At 41.5% G+C, this 8,492-nt stretch overlaps 1 long non-coding RNA gene across 1 annotated transcript; it reads right to left on the bottom strand.

The window, feature by feature from the left end:
* Positions 1 to 2,382: 2,382 nt before the first annotated feature.
* Positions 2,383 to 7,845, bottom strand: LOC116208904. Its single transcript, XR_004157155.1, has 3 exons — positions 7,688 to 7,845; positions 7,358 to 7,600; positions 2,383 to 2,438 (listed from the first exon to the last, which is right to left on the bottom strand). It is a non-coding gene; the product is annotated as an uncharacterized LOC116208904 (long non-coding RNA).
* Between the last annotated feature and the right edge of the window lie 647 nt (positions 7,846 to 8,492).

Raw genomic sequence — 8,492 nt, 5'->3', positions numbered from 1 at the left:
TTTCTGATCTTTCTCCCTTTGACGCAGGTTCAGATTCGAGGACGAATCCTTTTGAAGAGAGGGGGAATGATACGACTCGGGGTCAAACCGACGAGCATAGGTCGGAAGGACTTCGTGATGAGGATTGTGGGCACGATGATGGGGCTGAAGCACACGAGCTCGGAAGTGGGATTCGTGAAGAGGGAGCTGATGCACAAGATCTTGGAGGCTTACATGTTTCGAGTGGACCAATCACACGAGCGAAGGCAAGACAGATCCAGCAAGCTGTGGAGAGCTCATTTGCGGGTTTCTTGGGCCAAGAGGAGACTAATTCGAATTGGTCTCTAAAGGGCCTTACCCAATTAACTTGTCTTGAGATGGTCAATAGCCCATCTAAGATTAGAGTAGACGCATAAGAAAGCCAAGAGATGTTGAATAATAAGAATAAAAAGACTGCCAAATATTCTAGGGGGGCCTTTATTTAGTTTCCTCTATTAATTCCGGTTTTAGGAAACTAAAGATATTCCAGTTGCCAAATTTATTAGTTTCCAGATTCTCCTAGGCTTATATAAAGGAGGCTGAATAGCTGATTAGAGGTACTTTCAGGCTACACTGGTGAGAATTTTCCTCCATGTTGTTCTTCGGCAACCTTCCGTGATTGCAAGCATGGATGCTTGTAATTCTCGGCTATTTATAATTGGTTCTTGGTTTTCTGTAACCATCGAGTCAATATTCCATTCCTTTATAATATTGGTTCTTGGTTCTCTATAACCATCGGGTCAATATTCCATCCCTCTTAATCTCTAATGGCGATTCGGGTTCGATTTCCAGTCTTTGTTGTCGGCTCTTGCGGCAGGTCGTGTGGGTTCGCATCATTTGGTATCAGAGCCTAGTTCCAAATCGAGGTTTCATCTATCCTTGTTCTTTTCTTTTTTTCATTCTAGAATCTTTAGATATAGCTTTCATTTCTATACTTTCCATTAATCTTGTCTGATCTGATCTTAGCTGTCTAAATCGTCAAAAACAAAGAAGAAAGAAAAAGTGCAAAAAAAAAAGAAAAAAAGGAGTTATCATCGGGTGTTGTTCGCAGCACCATTTGCTGTCTTCGTGGGCGAAAGAATTTATTGCACAATTTGTTGTCTTTGTGTTCTAATCGTCTTGGCGTTAAGTTGACCTGTCATAGTAGCTCTTCCGTACGCAGTGTCTTCTATCAATCCATAAACTACGTCGTTAGGTCAGATTGTGTCATATCATTTTCTGTGGATCTAATATTATAAGTTGTTCGGGTTGAACTCGTTTTCCGCCTTGCGATCGGATTGATTAGTTGCCCTAGACTTTTGAAGAGGAGAGGAAAAAGGCAAGAGTGTGTGAGAACATCAGAGGATAAAAGCCTATTTTGAGTGAAAACACGAGTGTTTTGAGTGGCATCTTGCTGAGTGTAAACACGTGAGGGAGCGCGTGAGGATCCTATAATTGCATATTTTATCATGTCACACGAAAATAGTGGAGACGACAGAGGACCTGATTTGAACATGACGTTACGAGCCATGCAACAACAGTTTGAGCGCATGAACATGGTTTTCGGTGAATTCGAGAAAGGTTGGATAGGCAAGACGAACGGTTGGAACGGCTTCGACTGCGCCCGTGCCACGGATTAGGAGACCCCACCGACAACCATCCGTTGATACTCTTGATGAAGAAGCATATGATGAAGAAGAGGAAGTGGCCTCCGATGACACTTGGGGGGAGGAGGTAGAGGAAGAGGAGGCAGACCAAGGCATTTCGTTCGTAGGGAGCACCGGAGGAGAGACGCCGTGGACCATAACACAGGTTCGATTAAGCTGATCATACCTCCATTCCAAGGTAAAAACGACCCCGATGTTTACATTGAATGGGAGAGGAAGGTTGAGCTTGTTTTCATTGTCATAATTATTCAGAGGAAAAGAAAGTTAAATTGGCTGCAGTTGCTTTCACCGATTATGCCATTGTTTGGTGGGACCAATTAACTGTGAGTAGACGCAGGAATCGTGAGCCTCGTATTGATACTTGGGAGGAAATGAAAGCAGTAGTAGTAATGAGAAGAAGGTTTGTACCTTCCCATTATTATCGGGACTTGCACTTGAAGTTGCAAAGTCTGAAGCAAGGTTCCAAGTCGGTGGAGGATTATTACAAGGAGATGGAAATAGCCATGATACGTGCTAATGTTGAGGAGGACCGAGAAGCAACCATGGCTCGATTCATCTGTGGCCATAATCGGAGATTGCCAATGTAATCGAGCTGCAACATTACGTGGAGATTGACGACGTGGTACACATGGCCATGAAGGTTGAGAGGCAGCTCAAGAGAGGGGGTCGAACATCTTCAAAGGTAGAAGCTTCTGGTTCAGCGTCTTGGAGATCGAAGTTGGGTTCTTCTACGAAACCGGACGAGAAGACTGATTATAAGCCAAAGGGAGACACCTACAAGACCCAAGCCAACAACAAGGATAAGGGTAAAACTTTTTCTGAACCTCAAAGAAATCGTGATATCAAATGTTTTCGTTGTTTGGGCTCAGGTCACATTGCTTCCCAATGTCCAAACAAGCGGACCATGATTATGATGGAGAGTGGGGATATCGAGACTGAAGAAGAAGAAGATAGTGATTCCATGCATCCACTCGAAGATGCTAGTGACGTCGAGCATGCGGTTGAAGGTCAAGCCTTAGTTATCATGCGAGCCCTACATGTTCAAGTTAGAGAGGATGGTGATGAGGTGCAAAGGGAGAATATCTTCTACACTCGTTGCCATGTGAAGGATCGTGTGTGTGGGTTGATTATTGACGGAGGAAGTTGCGTGAATGTGGCCAGCAAGTTGATGGTAGACGAGCTCGGTTTGCATACCAAAAAACATCACAAGCCGTACAAACTCCGGTGGCTGAATGAATGCGGTGAAGTGAAGGTAAATAAACAGGTTCTTGTGTCCTTCTGTATTGGAAAGTACCGGGATGAGGTTCTTTGTGATGTTGTACCAATGAGTGCTAGCCATATGTTGCTCGGGAGACCATGGCAGTTCGACAGGAGAGTGATACATGATGGGTATAGGAACCGATATTCATTTGTAAAGGACGTGAAGAAAGTAACACTTGCACCCTTGAAATCGACTCAAGTGTTTGAGGATCAGATTCGATTTAAAAGGTCTCTTAGTGAGAAGAGTGAAAAAGTGGCTGAAAAACAAAAAGAGAAAGAGAGTGATCTTGAGAGAAAAGAAAGTGGAGAGAATGTGAAAAACAAGAGTGAAAAGATGGAGAGCTCAGAAAAAAGGGAGAGGAAATTGAGTTTTTATGCAAAAGAAAGAGAGCTTAAGGGTGCTTATAAGGGTAATAGACCGATGATCTTGTTCTTGTACAAGGAGGTGTATCTTTCTATTTCTGACCTTGACTCTACTTTGCCTAGTGTTGCTATTTCTCTCTTGCAGGAATTCGAAGATGTCTTTCCCGAAGAAATGCCGCAGGGACTACCACCAATAAGAGGGATTGAGCATCAGATTGATCTTATTCCAGGAGCTCCTATTCCAAACCGACCGGCCTATCGAAGTAGTCCGAAGAGGCTAAAGAACTTCAGAGGCAAGTTGAGGAGCTATTGGCCAAAGGACATGTTCGAGAAAGTATGAGCCCATGCGCTGTCCTTGTTCTGCTCGTTCCAAAGAAAGAAAGACGGGACTTGGAGAATGTGTGTCGATTGTAGAGCTGTGAACAAGATCACGGTAAAATATCGATTGTAGAGCTGTGAACTCAATCCAACGTGAAAATAGGCATGAGGGGTATTTATTTCGTGAAAATAGGCTATGTATTCCAAAGAGTTCCATGCGTGAATTACTTGTTAGGGAGTCTCATGGGGGCGGTTGATGGGGCACTTTGGAGTTGCTAAGACCTTGGACATTCTGAAGGAGCACTTCTTTTGGCCTCACATGAAAAGAGATGTCGAGAGAATTTGTTCAGGTGCATCACATGTAAGAAGGCTAAATCGAAAATTCATCCACATGGACTTTACATGCCATTACCTGTTCCAAGTCACCCTTGGATTGATATCTCCATGGATTTTGTTTGTGGGTCTACCTAGATCTAGGAATGGTCGAGATTCTATCTTTGTGGTTGTTGACCGATTTTCAAAAATGGTACACTTTATCCCTTGTCATAAAACTGATGATGCTACTCATGCGGCAAATCTTTTCTTTACGGAAGTGGTGTGCGTTTACATGGAGTCCCTAAGACGATTGTGAGTGATAGGGATGCGAAATTTCTGAGTCATTTTTGGAGAGTTCTGTGCGCTAAGTTGGGAACAACTTTGTTGTTTTCTACTACTACCTGTCACCCACAAACAGATGGACAAACCGAGGTTGTCAATCGAACCTTGGGCACTTTGTTGCGCGCGTGTAACTGGAAAGAATTTGAAAGCTTGGGAAGATTGCATTCCATTCGTTGAATTGCATATAATAGGACTGTGCATTCTTCTACAAAGTTTTCACCATTTGAGGTTGTTATGGTTTTAATCCACTAACTCCATGGACTTGATTCCTTTACCTGTAAATGAGCTTCCTAATCTTGATGGAAAGAAAAAGGCAGAGTTGGTGAAGCAGATTCATGAAGGGGCACGGCCAAAACATTTTGAAGAAGAATGAACAAGCAGCAACCCGAGCCAACAAAGGAAGGAAGCGGGTCACTTTTCAACCTGGAGATTGGGTTTGGAGAGATTTCCGAGCCTGAGGAATTCCAAGTTGAATCCACGCGGAGATGGACCATTTCAAGTTCTGGATAAGATCAATGACAATGCTTATAAGATTGATCTTCCAGGTGAGTATCAAGTAAGTTCGACTTTTAATGTTTCTGATCTTTCTCCCTTTGACGCAGGTTCAGATTCGAGGACGAATCCTTTGAAGAGAGGGGGAATGATACGACTCGGGGTCAAACCGACGAGCATAGGTCGGAAGGACTTCGTGATGAGGATCGTGGGCACGATGATGGGGCTGAAGCACACGAGCTCGGAAGTGGGATTCGTGAAGAGGGAGCTGATGCACAAGATCTCGGAGGCTTACATGTTTCGAGTGGACCAATCACACGAGCGAAGGCAAGACAGATCCAGCAAGCTGTGGAGAGCTCATTTGCGGGTTTCTTGGGCCAAGAGGAGACTAATTCGAATTGGTCTCTAAAGGGCCTTACCCAATTAACTTGTCTTGAGATGGTCAATAGCCCATCTAAGATTAGAGTAGACGCATAAGGAAAGCCAAGAGATGCTGAATAAGGAATAAAAAGACTGCCAATATTCTAGGGGGGCCTTTATTTAGTTTCCTCTATTAATTCCGGTTTTAGGAAACTAAAGATATTCCAGTTGCCAAATTTATTAGTTTCCAGATTCTCCTAGGCTTATATAAAGGAGGCTGAATAGCTGATTAGAGGTACTTCAGGCTACACTGGTGAGAATTTTCCTCCATGTTGTTCTTCGGCAACCTTCCGTGATTGCAAGCATGGATGCTTGTAATTCTCGGCTATTTATAATATTGGTTCTTGGTTTTCTGTAACCATCGAGTCAATATTCCATTCCTTTATAATATTGGTTCTTGGTTTTCTATAAACCATCGGGTCAATATTCCATCCCTCTTAATCTCAAATGGCGATTCGGGTTCGATTTCCAGTCTTTGTTGTCGGCTCTTGCGGCAGGTCTCGTGGGGTTCGCATCATTTGGTATCAGAGCCTAAGTTCCAAATCGAGGTTTCATCTATCCTTGTTCTTTTCTTTTCTTCATTCTAGAATCTTTAGATATAGCTTCATTTCTATACTTTCCATTAATCTTGTCTGATCTGATCTTAGCTGTCTAAATCGTCAAAAAAAAAGAAGAAAGAAAAAGTGCAAAAAAAAAAAGAAAAAAAAAAAGAGTTATCATCGGGTGTTGTTCGCAGCACCATTTGCTGTCTTCGTGGGCGAAGAATTTATTGCACAATTTGTTGTCTTTGTGTTCTAATCGTCTTGGCGTTAAGTTGACCTGTCATAGTAGCTCTTCCGTACGCAGTGTCTTCTATCAATCCATAAACTACGTCGTTGGGTCAGATTGTGTCATATCATTTTCTGTGGATCTAATATTATAAGTTGTTCATTTGCAAACATAAACTTAGAAAATAATTAACATAGCACTATTATAGGCCTCCCGCACCTCCCACAATCTCCTTTAGAGCCTATTATTTCCAATAAGTCCCGATTTATGTATATATATGTATATATATATATATATATATCGTATTCATCATTTCCATTTCTCATCTATATCAAAAACTACTTAACATAATCTTTATAATCTTCATTTAAACAAACATGATTGTTCTTATCAATTTCAAGGTAAATGATAGATTCATAAAGGACTAAAAATATAATAATTACCGTAATAGCAACAGCCAGGTAATACTTTATATAAGAAATCCAACATCATGAAACTCGAGACAACATAGCGTAATCTCCTAGCATCGCCTACCCAATATTATTCATAAACAATTTATAATAACCTATCTAAGCTAAAATAGTAATACTAGAACTTTAATAGCTTAACAACAATATATCATATACACACACATATATAATATCATAAGTATATATATATACTATACTAGCATATTTACAGATCTTAACAGCAACATTCACACAAACTAATATAAAATTATCAATAGTTGGAAATTGCACTTAATATAATTTATACATACAATAAGACATTAGACAAAAATTCAATTAGGTTCAGAAGGAGAACAAATTCTTAAAGCTTAAAAAAAAAAAACAACAATTGGTATAGTGGTACGCAGACAAAGGACAACATGCCCATACATTCACCAGAGAAAACACTTTTAAGAGAAGACCCCAAAACTATGAAAAGACTCTCCGAATATAATTTCAATCCACTTACCAAATACTACGTAATGATCGTCTATCATACATTATACATTACCTTATAGTTAGACAACGTAAAAACTAACATAGAACCGAACGAGCATAAAATGTGATGTTATTACTTCTCACTATCAGCAACTACGAAAAATAATCACGAAATTCAGACAAATGATTGATCGAAACCAAAAACTCGAAGACTAAGAAAAAGAGTGAGCGACTATGCAAGCTAATTGAAAAGAGAATAATATAAGAATACAAAAAACTTGAGTCAGTCGAGAAAAACCAATCCATGTCGAAGACATGATGCAGGAGAGATATAGCAGAGTACGAGCAAGCAAAACACAAAGTCGTAAAAGCTACAATCCAGTCCACAATTTCAAATCGGCATCGGTCAGTCCACAGAAACTTCTCATCATTAGAGAAATTCACTCATTAGTCAGAAATTCACAGCAAGAGAGAGAAGCGAAGTCAGACCTGAGCCACCCACTCAATAGCGGGAGAGATTAAGCGGCAAGGACCCACACCAGTCGTCCACGAACTCCACCAGCACAGGCCGGTTGCTTTTCAACACCGTATCAGCGAACTGGCTCTCATCGATTTCGGTTATACCTCCAGCAACAGCGCCGCATTCAGCGCTAACCTCCGCCGCACGACAGACACTGGAGGTTTTCTCCGGGGCAGGGTCAAAGACGAAGTCGCCGTGAACGAGGACGACGTCTTCAAAGAAAGAGGAGGTGTCAAGAAACCGGAGCTGGAGCTAGCTAGCAACTTAACGAACTTGAGGGAGTGACTGCGAAACACTACCGTTGAACCGGACAGAAGCTTGCTGGCGTCCATGGCGATCGGCGAGGCTCACCAAGCAAAGGAGAATTGAAAGAGAGAGACAGAGGGAGGGAGTGATCCAGATCTTTTTCAGCTCAGCAGATGGAAGGAAAAAAACAAAAGGAAATGAAATGATTGGAAGCATCAGAAGGAAAGGACTATGGCGGTGGGTTTACCTGGGGGTAATGGGGCCACGTGGGGCTCCTTTCAACCCCACTTTCTTCTTTTTTTTTTCTTTTTTTTTCAGCAACGTATATATAATCTATATATATATATAAGTGTATGAGCATATGTACTATTTGGTATAAAAATAATCGATCTCACAAGTTCGGCACGAACCTTCGATAGAATCGCGCTAGGCCGTGGAAACTCCTCACTTCAGCGATAGTGGTAGGTGTAGGCCAATCCTTGATTGCCCTTACCTTCTCTTCATCGACCTCCACACCCCTGGAACTAACAACGAAACCAAGAAAAACAACTCTATCCAAGCAAAAGCTACACTTTTTGAGATTAGCATACAGCTTCTCACGTCTTAATGATTCAAGGACACTTCTCAAATGTTCAACATGGTCATCCAAACTCCTGTTATATATCAGAATGTCATCAAAATAGACAACCACAAATTTCCCAATGTAAGCACACAAAACATGATTCATAAGACGCATAAAAGTGCTGGGTGCATTAGTTAAACCAAATGGCATTACCGTCCACTCATACAATCCATGCTTGGTTTTAAAAGCTGTTTTCCATTCATCACTTTCTTTCATTCGAATCTGGTGGTACCCAC

The sequence above is a fragment of the Punica granatum genome, chromosome 5 (genome assembly GCF_007655135.1).
Source record: "Punica granatum isolate Tunisia-2019 chromosome 5, ASM765513v2, whole genome shotgun sequence".
NCBI classification, from domain to species: domain Eukaryota; kingdom Viridiplantae; phylum Streptophyta; class Magnoliopsida; order Myrtales; family Lythraceae; genus Punica; species Punica granatum.
Note: the sequence above shows the minus strand (reverse complement) of the source record. Positions and strands in the feature narration are given on the sequence as shown.